General features: G+C 39.9%; 1 protein-coding gene across 5 annotated transcripts in view; it reads right to left on the bottom strand.

Annotated features, from left to right (window-relative positions):
• The window catches only part of aff2 (AF4/FMR2 family, member 2), a 126,708-nt gene that overhangs the window by 88,634 nt on the left and 20,973 nt on the right, over window positions 1-17,101 (bottom strand). The window lies entirely within an intron of this gene.

Raw genomic sequence — 17,101 nt, 5'->3', positions numbered from 1 at the left:
AAGGGCCCTGGATGTAATTCTTCTCCTCCTGCAGTGCTATCAGAGTAGCTAATAAAGGAATATAACAGGGTAAATCATGTCATGGTCTGACATGAAAATGACTCCAATTCTGCATAAGTAAATCCTGATATGAGTCTCAAAGTGACAGCAAGGACAGACACAAAAACAATTCGCTAGCGAGATAAACAATTTCCAACTTGATTAATGAAGCCGAATAGTCAGTTTAACACACAGTAGATTACTTATCAAACCTGGCTCTCTGATGTGTTTTTGGATTCGATGCGCTTTCCATTTCAGTCACAGTTTACTTTATTTCTAACGCGAGCCTGCTGTCGTCCACTGAAACTAATATGCTGATAATCCCTTTTCCTACAAAACGCAACCAGCCAAAGTGTTTGTTCTGACAACTTCAGAGAATAATGTTTTCTGTCTCTTTGAGTTAGTACAGCACTGACTTTAGCTATTATAACTCCAAACTCTTTAATGAATTTCAGTTGTTTGAAATATAATTTATGAAAGCATTTGATCTTCAAACGCATAAAATGATCGATCAATTTGACACTTGCTGATCTACCTTTTGAAAATATATTACTATACTATACATATTTTTTTACAAAAGTATAAAAATAATAATGCATGTACTGTACCACGTTTTCATTCTCTGCATTAAACATGGATCTGGCAGCATTCATTTAACTTAACATAAAGACTAGGAGCAGTGGCAGAGTGTAAATCTCTTATTATGACTCATTTCTTTACACAAGCAGAAATCTACATGATCAGCATATCACTGTATTAACTTGACATGCAGATGCTAAAAAAACACTTCAGTCTTAATGCTAAAATAGCTTATCTCCTCCTTGCTCTGAAAAAAGGCAAATGTTACATTTCTTAGTTAAGTTGCATTTAAGTGCTTTTAATATTAAGGAAACATTTGTGACAGCTGTTAGGAGCAACGCCGTAAAAATGCACCCAGGAGTAAATAATGAAATTGAGGTTAGAATTATGCAAAAGAGAACGAGCAGTTTGCAGCACACACACAGAACAATCTCGAGCTCAAAAGCGAAACCTTTTTATCAGGATGTACCTTTATTCACGAGTGCATTCATTTTTAATACAGGTGGCACCAGTGGGAACTAAAGCCCTAATCCATGCAGCGTTTGAGGAATTTACGTTCTGCCAAAGTGTCCTTGGATGGATCACAAATTAACATTTGCTTTTAATCCTTCAACATTTCTCCTATCCACAAATGATGTATGGCTTTCTGTGTCAAATGCCAGAATTATGGCTTATTGCTTATTCAACATTGTGGCATGTACAGTAAACTATAGCGACAGCTGACACTAAACAGTGATTGGACTCATTGCAAGCTATAGGGGAAAGTGGTCTCTGGGAAATAGAGGGGGCGGTGAAAGCCCAGGTTTTTGGAACACTTGCCTTACATAACAATGTATTTTTAGCAAAAAAAAAAAAAGTTGCTGCACAGTTACCATCACCCTGCCCTCCTAAACTTCTTCAGTCACCAGCCTCCACTGAGAGATCTACAAGCTGGCAGCCAAACCCGAGTCCCAGAGGTCTCAATACCAGTTCCGCATGAAGCTGTGGCCTGCTGACCCAGGAAAGGGCATCCTGTTTCACTACATCCACAGGCCGGCTAATTAGCGATCAACACAATTAAAAGAGACTTTCTCCTTTTCTCTACCAGACCGTGCCTTCAAATTTTAATCTTTCAGCAAGATGTGTAGGAGGGTAAAAGAACAGAGAGGCAATGAGAGGAAAAAAAAAATCACTGAGACCCATGGGAGGGGGAAAAAAAGACCCAGTTTCAGGGCAATAGACAGTTTCTTAAAAAGGAAAGAAAATACCAGAATGATGAAAGACAGAGTGGCGGGATGGGAAGAGGAAGATAGAATAAGAAGAAGGGAGGAGCAAAAAGCAATGGAGAGCAGTGGGAATACCAGACTAAATGATTGACAGGTTAGGTGTGTGTGTGTGTGTTACAGCAGTAGATGTGATCACTGTGTATGCTGGGGCTGCTGGTTGACATGTGCATTGTGTGTCAGTGCAGAAAGATAACTGCCAGAGCCGTCATGATGACTAACACACACACACACACACACACACACACACACACAGCTGCAGTCCCATGCCACAGATCACTGTCACATGGAGGGAATCAGGTCAGACGAGGTAATTAACACATCCACCATTTCTTTCCCAGTGTGCAGCAGGAGGAGGTATTGGACTTCCTGTCACACACAGGTTACTGTCACAGGGTCCGTTTACACTTCACTGAACACTTGCTTTTACAACCACAGTGCTGTGGACAGACAATTCTTTACTTACACTGTACCTGCATAGATGAATCGCTGCTAGACGTCCCCGTGAGCAGTTTTTGGCTAAATCTAATGTTACAAAAATAATATTGAAATTGGCAAACACGAAACATCCTCAAAAGAAAATACCAATTTATGCATCGTTCCATCCATTAGTGTTATGTAAATATTAGGAGTTGGCTTAACGAGTTTGAGTACTTATGGAGCGAAAGGGAAAAAAACATGCTGTGCCAACAGTGCAAACTGTGTGCGTCCTAATTAGCTTTTCATTTGAATAGTGTGTTTTGGGACAAATACAGGCTCCAGTGCAACATTTGACCACAGTAACTATAAAATCCGACTGACAGTTAATCCAGCTGAGCCACTGTCATCAGAAACAGATGTTTCATAACTCTGATGCATGAAGTGAGAGTTTGATTTACTTTTCTGGTGCATGCACAGTTGGTGACCTGTGGACAGTCTGTGCAGAGCCCAATTCTGGGCTGCATGCAGATTTGGTTGGTAATGACGTTTCCCATAACACAAAAACTACAGAATTGTGCCTCAACATTAGTAACAGTGAATTTGTGTGAGTGGAAACAAGTTGGTGCTTCTAGGACCCAGTGTCTGCATGAAGTGGAACTGTCAAGGATTTTAGGATATAAAACACTCCGGGGAGTGTAAGAACGCTGGTTCTTGAACGTCTTTTGCCCAATTTAGAAAGATATAGATGTCATTTAATAAAGGTTTTTATTTTCTTAAACTCAAATAAGAAGAAGTCAAATTGGAGTTTGAACATGAAATATTCAAATGTTATCGGCTTTTATCTCCAGCTCAGGTTCATAAAAGAGAAATAGTAGCAGCACAGCGGACAAAAGCAACCACTTTTGAGAGAAAGAAAGAAATTATAAATAAAAGAAAGATGATGGACACGTGGATGGACAGATAAATGGATTGTTGAGGATTAATAGCAGTGGTGAAATCAGCAGTGAACATACTGTCGATGTTGATATTTTCGGTGAATGAAAATGTAGCGATGGCAGCTTTCTTTCCCTCCACTCTGCTTTCCTTCTGTGAGTGTGTTTTAATGTGTTTATGTGTGTGTGTGTGTGTGTGTGTGTGTCCTGAAGTAATGCTGATAGCCAGAGTAAGCTCTGGGAATTTAATCTCAGCAGAGCTATGCTGTGCTCCCCTGATAACTAAACGTACACACACACACACACACACACACACCAGCAGCTCCAACCGAGCCTCATCACCCACTATTCACTTCCACTGCGCAGAGTTTTAGTATCGCTGTCTCCATTCCCCAGCAACTGCTGCTATGGTGCCCTTTAGCAAGGCACTGAAACAGCCCCTACCCTGTGAAAACGCAGACAGAGGTTAATCACAGAGGTCATCCTGGGCACGATGAACTGTTACAGCTGTCAGTAGTTATTCAAAAAAAAAAAAAAAATTAGATATCCATCTGGAATCTGTGCTGAAATGATGGTATTCATGAACCTTTACATTTAATCCAGTAAAACACTGCACAGCTGCACCCAGATGTTAAAGCTGGTTACTGGCCTACGTTAAACATGTTAAAGTAGAAAGAAAAGCTGCAGCCTGCATTTGTCATCAAGAGAATTTCTGGAGCTGCTTCACTAAAAAATCTACTAGAGCCCGACTTTGTGGACTCGCACTGAAATTGTGTCTCCTGGGAATTAGCGTCAGAACAGTTCAAGGCAACCACTTGGAAATACATTTTCAGTCATACGAGGCCATCAAGACATTTTAAGCAAAGCTTTCTGTACATTTTAGTCATTTGCAATCGGCCTGTCCCCACTTCAAGTGCACACTACTGTGGCATTTTAAAGCTGGGGTTTAGATCAGTCCTGTTGGTAAGATGAAAAAGTTTTATCATTTACGATTTATTTCATATTCAAAGTGATGTTTAATACATGACAGTTTGGTTATTAGATTAATTAAAAGCATAACAGTCACACTTACAGCAATGGCTGATTTATTCCAGGAAATATTTATCGCTGATAAGCTCGATAGGAAAAGCACAGGTTACTGTGTGTCCACGAAAGTTAGGAGAAGTTAAACCAAACAGGTACAGTAGTTAATCCAGTTAAACCCATCGCATCCTTTTGTTTTTAATGATTTGGCTTTTTGTAATTTTTGACTACTCATTAATAACTATGTGGCTCTCAGCCACCAATCATACTGATGTTGGTGTACTGGACATTTCTCTTTCTCCGTGCCATAATTTAGAAACAGTACCTCAAATCTAACTGCAAAGCCATTTTCCAAAAATGTACAGTTCCTTGACGACAAGTGCTTCGGACAGAAATCGCTCCGGAATCATAAACCCAAACAGTGAGTCTGTTCCTCAGCCAACATGAGTCAAACTTTCGTATTGGGAGTTACGTTTGGTGCAAGGACTTTGAATCTAAAACCGAGTACTTTTTATTAAAATAAGTGCATTTCTTATTTGCATTTTGCAGATGAGGTGTCCAATGTACAATGCAGATCTTGTGTTAAAATCGAACCGAATTCAAAATCTATAACGAGATCCCTTTAAGTGCTGGAGTGTGAAGTCCCCCTGTCAGTGAACACAATGGAGCTTTGTTCATGTTGATGTTCAACTGATGAGAGTTTCTGTTTTCATTTTACTTAAAAGTTCAACCCACGTTTTTATTAGGGACACTTGTACTGGTAATGGAGTCATTATGACAATTTGCTTTAAAATAAATCAGAATTTTAATCTATTGCTTCCAATGAAACACAGTTGGTTATTACACCTTTACCTGGAGTGGCTTTATAAAAAGCCCTTCATATTTTCAATCTTGGTATTTTATTTAACCTGCATTTAACCAGCCTGCTCAATTAGGAATAAACCCTTCGATGCGTTTGGGTTTTGTGTGTGTGTGTGTGTGTGTGTGTGTGTGTGTGTGTGTGTGGGAGTGAGCGAGGGGATGAGGGGGTAGGACGAGTGTTTTGGAATGACAGGGAGAAGTGAGGGGGATAATGAGAGGAGGAGGATGAGGAGGAGAGGGGGAAGGAGAGAGGAATAGCTGTCAGGCAGCAGACAAAAGCTTTGTTTGAAGTGTCAGTTCAACGATGCATTTTGTGTGTGTGTGTGTGTGTGTATGTTTTCTGGTTTGTGTGTTCATTCATACGGCATTAGACATCAGAGAAATATCAGCAGGCATTCCTGGATAGACAGAGAAGAACAGCCAGAATGCCATCAATATGAAAATATCCAGCTCTTAGGTTGCTGTATGTGGACGGATTGTAAGAAGCAGGGAATCAGAAATCACTGCTTTGTGTCTTTGTTTGTTTGACATGAGAGCAGGTATTATAATGAGGCACAGCCTTCAAACACATTGTTACCTTCCAGCTTTGTTTTCATGCACATCACACAAGTCTGTGTGGTTGACACTGATTGATAGATACATAGACTGAGAGCGAGGACAGAGCAGGAACAACAGAGGACTCTGCTGCTTTGTGTTTTTATGTGTGTGCTATACTTCAAAACATAACAATGCTACACAAACCTATAAGAACCGAGCATGTTAAGGAGTTCTGTGATCCACATATTCACAAATCTCTTTTAAGTGTTACTACTGTACAGCTGATTTACCCTGAGAATACAGTACAACTAATTATTTGACAAACCATAATGTTCGGTTTGAGATTTTGAGGTTGTTTAAACTTCCATTTCTGTGAGTGGCTGTAATAATGGGGGTACAAAAACTTACTGTATAATATAAAATACATTAGAAACTTTTTCTAAAAAAGAACACGGCACCCAATTTCCACATTATCATGCAACTGATTGGCAAGTCATCGGTCACTATTACCCTATAGTTAGTTCGGCACATCTCAGATTACTGTACCTCCTGGTGGTTCTGAGTGAGACGTGGGAGATTGGTGTCATGTTTCAGGCTGTAGTAGATGAAACAGCCACCTGAGTTCCATTTGCTGTCGTAATTTAGTCAACAAAACGTCCTTAACGTGGTGGGTTTCATTAAGAAGGTGTTCGCTGTGCTTCCTCCAGCGATAGGCAGCTGACTCAGGTGCTTCTTAGATAAAGAAACAGATGAACAACATGCATTATCAAAGAAGGAAGAGTCTGGAGCACACTGATATATTTGCTGCTCTTACTGCTGTAAAACCTTCTGGACTAACACATTAATTCAAAACACTAAAACTAAAACAACGCAAAATTGACTATGGAGCCCTGATAAGAAAAGTCAAAACCACGTCGACAACGTTTTCATCATTAAAACCAGCAAATAAATCTGTGTGCTCCGTAGTCGGGGTTGTTTCTGTATTTTAACTTACTCCACAATCTTTCCCAAAACCTTAACCGTCTCATTTCTGTGCCTAAACAACAAGCTGGTCTGATGATAAGAACAGATACAAACAGAATCCTTGTAAAAAAGCAGCAGCTATAAATTGAAGACAACATTTTCCAGTGTTGCAAATCCCGTGAATTTATTGTCAGAATTCTATTCACTTGGTCCAGTGTGCTATTGCTTAGGCCTCTCTCTGGTCGCTCCCTGAATCTAAAATGCCAATTTACAGTAAATAAGGGTTTCTCCAGTGCTTTAGCATCAGAGAAGACAGGACAACAGCAGTATCTTAACACAGCCGCTGCTAAACGTGCACGTTCGCTTAAGTGTGTGTGAGCATGTATTAAATAATGTATCTCTGTCGTTGTAGGTACTTTAACGTAATGGCTTTTGCTGAAACAAAGCAATGAAGTGAGAGAGAGGGAGAGAGATGTTGAAGTGTGGGTGATACAATGAAAACAGGCCACTCAGGCACATTTTGGAGTGCAAACACTTTGGAGTAGAATCATTGTCACAGCAAACACAGACTCTAGTGACTCTAGAGGCTGTTCTCACGCCTCATCTCGTCTCATCTCACTTTGGCCATCATGTCCCAGGACTCATTGTAAATATGTGAAATGGCCTCTCGCTGCTCTTTGTGCAATGATCAAATCTGTGATAACACAAGCTCTTAAAATTCTATGAATAATTTGAATTACGTGGCTTTTATTTATCTATGGCGTGCGTTAGAGATATTTTTCACTTTTTTCCTGTGGTCAGACAAAGTTCAGCTGTTTGGAAAAGGTCTGTGTCTGTGTGATTATTTTTCTTTAGCTCGGTCCAACTGCACATCAGCGATGATGACCCATTCTTCTTTCCCAATACAAGAAGAACATTGTCAAAGATGTGCGATAATTCACAGCCAACGTGTGAAGATTCATACTGTTTTTATTAATAACAGAACATGTACCCCCTTTTATTAATTAGGCGCTGCTGAATAATGACCAGATGAAAGGTAGGAAAGCATTTTTACAAGCAGACTAACAAACGCAGTGAGGCGGAGTGTGTTACTGTGCTATTGATAATAAAACATCACAGTTTCACGGGAAGTTGTGTAACTTTGTGCTAAGTGGGCATTAACAGCCAGTAAGGGGAAAGTTAACATTTTAGCCCTGGGCCACACAGATATTTCCTAGAATGGGGTTGTGCTGTGCGGTTATGGCCTTGTTTATTTGTGTTTCTGTATGTAACCAGTGTGAACCAATCAGAAAGTCACATTGTAGTTATCATATTTACTGCTCTGTTCTTACTAATGCTGCTCCCTCTCTTCTCTCTCTCTCTCTCTCTCTCTTGCTTGCTCACTCATTTTGTCAACTTTAAATTGTTTGTTCACACACAGCAATGGTCAAATCCTGTTGTATCCAGTTAACAACATTAATACCAGCACTACTTTGGTACAGGATGAGATGCCGCTGCACAAAATCTCCTCATAAACAAAGGGAAAACTGATTTCTATCGCTCGTACCAGATGCGAGAAACTCAACTTTTCCTATTTACATATAAATGCTGAAAACAAAGTTTCGGAATGTCTCTTCACCCTTGCAGAGATTTTTCAAAAGGTTTCGTTTTCAGTGACCTGCGTGTGGACAAAAGGCCAAGTTTTTGGAAAATTATTGGATATTATTATTATTATGGAAAATTATTATTATTTTGGGAAAAAAAATTAAAAATAGCAACAGAAGTATAACTAAAATATGTTTTTGATCAACATGTTTAATGCACACTGTACTAGTACAAATGTCTCTTCATCAGAAATTAATTAAAGTTCACAGACTAAACATCTGCGTAATAACATTCCACAAAATAAAAATTTGACTTCATTGATAAGATGTTGTGGCCTAACAAATATCAGATGCCTATCAGATGCTGTCATACCTAAACCGGTTACATACTCTCAATAATCTTGCCAGGGGCTGACAAACATAAAATAAATAGAGTGAAAATTAAAGCTGGTTGCCTACTGGCAGACAAAACTACTAATAATTTTCATATGGTGTCTAAACATTTACGGTTTCCACCTTCTTTGTTGTTAAGAATAACTGCTTTTCTTGATTTATATCATTCGAAATTAGATATCATCTGGGTTTGGGCTGTTAACATTTTTTACATTTTGTAAACAGGTGACTAACTCTTAATAAAAGTAACAGTGGCAGCACTGAGGCCAATAAAAGTGTGGTTTAAAAGCCGTAGATCAAAAGTGATTCACTTATTAGAATGATCAAAAAATGACCATGTCAGCTAAGTATCATCTGCATTCATCCTGATTTCCTCACAGACCCTCAGTGAACTCTCATTACACCCAGCAGTGCTAATGTTTTGGTGCAACAGAGGGCTGCTTCCCATTATCAGATTTCAAGATTTCTCTTCCTTCTGCCTTTGATATGCAACTCCCCGGTTTGCCTGAAGGGTGTTTTCATGTGGCAGCGGGCCATCGCATGATGGGAATCAGTGTGTAATTAGTGTGTGGTGGCAACAATGACACAATATTCCTAACATTAAAATGTGTCATGGCAATTATTTCAGAGGACTGATGCTAAAAGGCTACAGGCCGCTTCTCCAGCTGCCAACACACAGAATCATAAATGGCGATATGAAGAAAAAGAGGAAAACTGATTATTTGCTAATTCCTTCATGTCCTGACTTTTACCTGATAATGAAGGGTTAATAATTTAATTCGACTTAAAAAGAAAATCCCCCTTCTCCACACACACACACACACACATCCATAGTTAATCTGCAAGACTATTAGCTGATGAGAAAAAATTAGTGCTGGGTAAATTAGTTAATTAGATAATGAATGAACACACTTAACGGCATCATGTATTCTATGAAATCAGAGCAGGAGAGAGAGACAGAGCAAATTATCAGATAACAGGTTTGAGGGAGAAGGACAAAAGATGGAAAGTGGTTGTGTGGATAAAAGAGAAGGACAGAGAGGGAGAGTAAGACTGAGACACAGGTGATGTTCATGTTTGTCTCACATATGTATATTTCATTTTTATCATTACGAGAATATTCAACAAGTTCCTAGCACCTGATCTTAAGCTTAACTCAACCTAAACCCATAACCAAGTATTAAAATGTGATTGGATTTTCACGCAAGTCCTTAAACTAAATAAAAGGAAGCCAGATGAGACAAAATTACATTTTCATTATCCAGAATGATCCAATATTAAATATTTATCTTTAGTGAATTAATTGATTAAACTCAAGGACCATTAAAAGAAGAAACTTTCAGTCAATGAGATGACAATCAAGTCACAGTCATCTTCAGTCTTATTTAAAGAAAAAAAATCTGGTTCACTATCAAAGTCTGATCTTGACAACACAGGTTTGTACAAAGACGACTTTTCTTAAGACCTTAAAAGAAGAGTTGCTGATGTTCAGCAGGCTGGAAAGGGAATTTCTCAATAGTGTAGAGAATCCTAAACACCACTGTTACCGTCACCAGGAGCAACTGACCAGAAATGATCAAATCAAGAGTAAGATGTGTATTAGTCAAGGAACCCCAGAGTAACACCTAGGTATCAGTACTTATCATTCAACCGTCAGAACAACATTGAAAAATGGTGATGTGTAGAAAAAAGTTGTAAGGAGGAAGCCACTGACATTGCTGCTTATCAACAGTTTGCTGAAGGCCATGTGGATGAGCCAGAAGGCTGTTAGAAAAATCTTCTGTGGATGGATGAGACCAAAGTAGAACGTTTTTTTTTTGGCTTGAATGCGAAGCGTTATGTTTGGCAGTGACCAAACTCTGCTTTCCAGCACAAGAACTCAGTCCCATCTGTGAAACATGGTGGTGGCAGTATCATGATTTGGACCTGCTTTGCTGCCTCTGGACCCGGCCAGCGTTACCGTCACTGATGGAGCTATGAATCCTGAGTTGTAAAAGCCATTTCAACAGGAAACGTCAAAGTCTAAAGCTGGAAAATGCCAAAGTCTAAACCTGAAAGCTGAAGCTCAGCGGAGAGTGAATCATACACAAAATGCTTGTTTATCTGTGAGGACATAATGCATCTACTCCCATATTGTAGCTTTAATGAAAGAAATCTATTACAATACTCAGTGATATTCATATTCACCATTTTTTCCTAATGATTAAAAAACCTTAAAGGTATCATTTGAAAACATAAACTCTAATGATCTGTTTTAAGTTTTTCTTCTATAAAAATCTAATGATAATGTTAAATAGGGACGAATAGACTATATGGAACCAATTAATCTACGGTCTTCTTTTCCATCCTGCAGCACCTGTGGCATCACAAGCTGCTCCTCATTAAACTGTTTTATTTATTGACAAAAATAGGTCTGAAGTTTAGCGACTTGACTGTTAACCAGAAGTTTCTTAGGTTCAGGTGAGTTTCTTTTTCTGTCACCTGACGTTGCTGAGTTTGCTGAGCAGCATGTGGACATGAAAAAGTAAGACCTTGTTGTATTCAAGTTATCTTTGCCTCTCAATCTGACATCAGTGAACACTATTTTAGACCAAATCGGAACCAGTTTCTAGTGCCATGCACAGAGAGCTGAGCCATGTAGCATGGGAACCCATAGACTTTCAAACTAATGCTATGATAGATAGCAGCGCCTGTAATCATGGTAACGGTACATCAAGACATGATATGAACATTAAAAGCACAGGACAAAAATAATGAGACTGAACCATCACAGATGGCAACTGGACTACGCTTTTGGATTTTGTGTAAAACTAGTCTAAAACAAAACAAATGACTAAAAGTTGACTAAAACTAGTTTACAGAACAAGACTAGGACTAAAATTAGATCCCACTCAGGGACGAAATGAACACTGTAACTGCTCAACCTCAACCCTAAAACAGCCTTCTGGAAGTTGTCAGGGCCTAACCATCATCACAACAGTGGTATTGAACTCTGAAACACACACACATAGCACTGACTGCATTTCTCAAAAATACTCATTAGTAGGTGTGTTCATGCACACAAACACACTTGGCCAAAACCCACATGCAGCCATACTAGAAGCCTCTGCACACACACGCACACACACCCACACACACACACAAAGCGATAAGAAAACAATGTTAGACAGGCAGTTTATCATAAGGGCAGGAAGAGACAGAGAAAGATTAGAGTCCATCCCTGTATTCACAGGGACATAAACACTGTGTCTGTGTGTGTGTGTGTGTGTGTGTGTCTTAGTGTGTGTGTGTCTGCACAACTTCCACAAAACGAATGAGGAAAGACGGTAATTTTGGAGGAATTAAATTTAGATTAGGTTAACATGTTTGTGTGTTGTTGTGTGTGTGCACTACGTGTGTGTGTGTGTGTGCCTACATATATAATGACATGTGTATCATATAATCCTTGAGCTTTAATCTGCTTTACTTACATCCACACATCTACATGTATACTGTGTGTGTGTGTGTCTGTGGTTAATTTTGATGGCGAATGCAGTGTTTAAGGCTGTTTACATGTTAATGAGACCTGTCATCCACAACATAATAGCTCCACTAATGTAATCACAGTCATTATCACATTTATGATCTCTTTCTCAGACATTATCACCGATGTCACATGCTTGTCAGTGCTGCTGGGATCTTCTGACTGTGTCCCCGCCACTTCTATAATGTGCCGTTCGTTAGCGTGCTACTGACGTTTCCTGCTCTTCCTCTACGATCCACAGTCAGGGAATTGTGTGAGTCTAAAACTGTAATGGAAAAGACAGCCGTGTAATCCTCCCCCTTTAATCGTAGTCATTTACATGTGTGTACATGCAGCTACGCACACTGATCGGCCACAACATTAACACCAGCGTTCAGCATTCATTCGTGGTGTGTTGTTGCACGTAATTGCACCGCGCTCTGACTGTCTTCGTAGTTTCATACAGTACAAAGCACCTGTGGACAACAAATCGTGTAGGGATCAATTATACATGTATAACTAAATCAACACAGACTGCTCTTCTTGCGTGAACACGTCTGTTGATGTGGGAGCGTTTCGTTAAATATCTTATGTGTATTTATATATCTTATATATATATATAATAACATCGTGAGCATTTTGATTTTATTTCTCTGCAGTTACTACAGAATTGGCTGTTGTCGACGCTCAAGGCACGAAACCCACAAGATTGACTTGCACTGCTTTATCTGACTAAGCCTCCCACTTGTTTGTTCTTCTCCTTCCACCTGTGCACCGTGCACGCTACACTTAGCACCACAAAGGCCCGAGGTGAGAAAAATGGTCGTAGCTGCAGTCGTTATAATCAGGAGCCTAATTGGCGGCTTCTGTCTGTTTAGCTTCATCTCTCAGCAGTCCCCCTCTTTCTGGCCCAATCTCTCCCTTTTTCTAGCATTTGCACAAATAAAAGCCAAGCGACAAAAACTTTTCAGCTTATTAATACCATGACCGTTTTCGGGGAGCCTCCTAATACTACTGTAAATAAGTCGGTGGTTAAAAAGCTGACTTTACATTGACCTTTTAGGGATTATCAGAAGTTATTTTCTTAAATCAGGCACTGCAACCCAAACATACTTGTAGATAGACCACAGGTTGATTGTTGAATTTTGTTTCTGACATAAATACTTTTCCTTCAGTGGCCACAAAGCTTCTGAAATAACATTCTCATGTAGGACTCCCAGATGTGTTTACAGTGAGACACTGTAACGTTCGAAAGAACCAAGACTCTGTTATACACTGATCAGCCACAGCAATGTGCCCTCTGCTGGATCAGACCACTTCCTTTTGCTAACCCACATGCATCACTGAGACTTGGGCATCACTGACCCTGTCCGTCATTCGCCAGTTTTCCTTCCTTGGACCAGTTTTGATAGAGGCACTGATCACTGCATACCAGAGATGCTCTGAACCAGTCTTCTAGCCATCACAGACTGCTTTTCTTGCTTCCAGCACATCGATTGTAAGAACTGATTGTTCGGCTATTCTGTTTGATATAGCTACAGCAATTGTAGAAATTGTAGAGTTTTTGATATTTAGATATTGCAGTGAAAGATGTAGATATTTTTTCTCTCGCTTCATTCCTAATGCATGTTGTGGAGACCTAAATCTTTTTGGAAAGCTGGTGTCCACACACGTAGTACATACATGTAAGTCCTATCATAAAAATACAGAGTTACTATATTTCATACTAATGCTTTCGCAGCTTGGAAGCAGTTAAACCTTGGCACAGAATATCACCTATTGCAGCTTGTGTGCAAATACTGGGTCAAAGCCACCTTCCGGTGTCATAAAAATGCCTATAAAATACCATCGCCTACACCCCACCATCTACTACAACAGAACAAACTACACCAAAGTAGAGCCACAGATTGCATTGTGATATTTTATGGTTTTCTCTCTGCTGCATTTATGTAAGCCAAAGCAAATCAAGCTTTATGGGACTGTGCAGAGCCAAAAGTACCTGTTGTCCAATAGCCTGACAACTAGAGAAAACACAAGAAATAATGAATGAGTAAAAGCCAATTATCCTCCTTCAGTGGCATAAATAAACTATCCTGCTGTTGTTACATGACCTCGTCTACTCTGCTGCAACACTCCGCCTGTCCTGCTTTTCCTTCAACCAATCTCTTCTCCCTTCCTCTGTGCATGTGTGTGTCTGTATGCTTTTTGCCTGCCAGCATGAACAAGCTGTACTGGACACACACAGATAAACACACACATGCACACACTCACTACAGCCTGCCAGTTTGTATATGTGCGAGATAGACGAAGGAGCAGCTTGTGTGCATGTGTGTGTGTGTGTGTGTGTGTGTGTGTGAGTGTGTCTGAAAAAAGATAATACAATTTTTGGGACTCCGGCAGCATTACCTCTTCTTCTATGTTGCTATGGTAACAAGCTCCGGACCAGAGTGAGAGCAAGAAAGATGGATAGAGAGACCCCCAAGGACACACACACACACACACACACACACACACACACACTGCAAACATGCCTGCACACCACCTTTCTCTCTCTCTCTCTCTCTCTCTCTCTCTCAGACAAAGACTTTTCCAGCCAATTATCCGGCCTCAGCACATGAAGGGTTAACAGCTGCTTGGTGTCTGTACCACAGAGCTTTTTACCTCGAGCCATTTGGTCTTGGCTATAATCGCTGCACACTATTCTGTACCCTTACATGTATGCCAACTATGTGAAATTGCATTCTCTCATTGTGGGACATGGCAATAACAGAATCTCACCACACACACAGACACGTGCATACACCCACACACACACACACACACACACACACACTGCATGCCAATAGTGTGACACACAGACTAACCATGCCGATCATGCTGTGGCATTGTCCTGTGTTAATGTTACTGGGCCCTAAATCAATGTCTGTGTGTCACCTAATATCATTTCTTATACTTAATTAGTGCATCTTTATTAAACCACAATCAATATGTCACTGTATTATTGTACATTACAGTGACTCAAACGAAGCATATCTACATTTATTTGTGCTACTAAAATAAAACACAATCAATACTAGAGTTATATAAAGAGTTAGATTTCATATAATAAACTAAAAAGCATCCATTTTACTCCATAATGTGTGGCTTTATTTCAGTGTTGCCCGAATACTCCAAGGCTGTTTTTACAATCATCAGAAAATCTGGTCTGTCACTTCACAAAGGACTAACTTTTTAACTCTGACCCTTAGCATGTTCCGTCAATAATCACACAGTTCTTCTAGTGATTAATTTGCTAATGAGGATACTTGTCTTTACAGATCTAGTAAGGCTAATAAAAGGTTCAATATTAATGTTTTCTCACCAATTGAGGACATTAGTAAAGAAGTGCAAATATATAGCACAATTAAAACAAATGGCCTGTGGAATATTCACTTATGTTTTAGCTTTGTTTTGGGCTCCACCAATTCTTGAAGGAGCTGTTTGTAGGTGGTAACTTTGTCTGTCTCGTGTTTGATTAAGCAAACATACAGTATTGTGAAAATCTTTCCAAAGAAGGTTTTTTCAGCTGGCATGTCTATCAATGTGGAATTCTAGTCTCACTTTAACTTGTTTTTTATTGCCTTCTTTTATTTAATATTTAAATATAATAACTGAATACTAATTAAGCGTCCGAAATAAGTAGGCAGAATTTAAAGACTGAATTATTACTAAACAGCAAAGGCAACTACGCTTTCCATTGTTGCTGAAGACCATTGTGTCCAAATGTATACACTGTGGAGACAGCACGTCTTTCCTCACTTCAGAAGAGTAAACTTAAAATAGAAGCGTGAGGATGTGTGTTTGACTGCATTGGAAAAAGGAAGACACGCTCTTTCAAAGTGGCAGAACTACTGTCATTTCGATCAGACAGATCGAAGCAAATGACCTTTCCTGTGAACTTTTCTCTCTGAGCTTTGTTATTCCCTGTAACCCCAAGTGTAATTTTCTACAGATGAAGTGCACAAGCTTTTTAAACTCATAAACCTCAATAAAGCATCTAGACGACACAGATTGACCAGCCGGCTGTTGAAAAGCTGATGCAGGCGGCTGTCAAGGATCTTACGTGAACACTGTAATAGGCCGCTGCTGCTGCATGGAAAGCCTTGGCCATTTATCTTATCCCAGAGAAGAGCAATCCAGCCCGGTGGCACTAACTTCAGCAGTTATGAACTTCCTCAAGAGGCTACAACACAAAGCCAGAGGCTCAGAGAACACACTTCAGTGTCTTTACAGGTGAGAAAGGCGGGGGCGATACAGTTATCACCCTGCCTATTCACACAACTAAAAGCTGGCCGGGCTGGTGTTTTGTTGACTTTTCAAGTGCACTCAGAATGCAATGCAAGTCTGCCTTATAGGCTAAAAGCTGCTTAGGCTGAATGTAGATCTTGGGCTGATCCTCTGGATTCTGTGTGTCCTAAAAGCTGGTTAGACTTAATGGACAGTGGACACACTTTATCAATATCAAATTTATCTCTAAGTAACCCCCAGGGGGGCTCTGTGTTATTACCAGTGCTGTTTACTTTGCATACAGAAGCCTGCAGGAGCAGAGGCCCTGATGTGCTCAGAAATACTCTGATGACACTGTAATCCTGGACTCATTCAGGAGGCTTTTCAGTGCCGCCAGTGTGTTTGCTTCCTGGAGAAAAAGCAATCACTTCAATCATGCAGCATCCAAAACAAAAGAAATTGTTATAGACTCCCTGTGTAACCCAACACCCCCATCAAATCTGACAGCAGATAACCAGACAATCGAGCAGGTGCATGAGTGTAAGTGCTTGAGCACTATCACTAGCCACAGGCTTTGCTTTGGAGAGCAGTGATGAACACATCCAGAAAAAAAAGCAGGTATCTACATCAGCATTTTACAGATGTTTTACTGAATTAACTTGACATCGTAGTGGGCTGTGGATCTGTGTCTGAGCCTCAAAACAAGACTGTTAGTGAAAGAAAATGATCCGTCAAGAGCCC

The sequence above is a fragment of the Channa argus genome, chromosome 10 (assembly GCF_033026475.1).
Source record: "Channa argus isolate prfri chromosome 10, Channa argus male v1.0, whole genome shotgun sequence".
Lineage (NCBI taxonomy): Eukaryota > Metazoa > Chordata > Actinopteri > Anabantiformes > Channidae > Channa > Channa argus.
The sequence above is the reverse complement of the archived record's forward strand: the minus strand, read 5'-3'. Positions and strand labels throughout refer to the sequence as shown.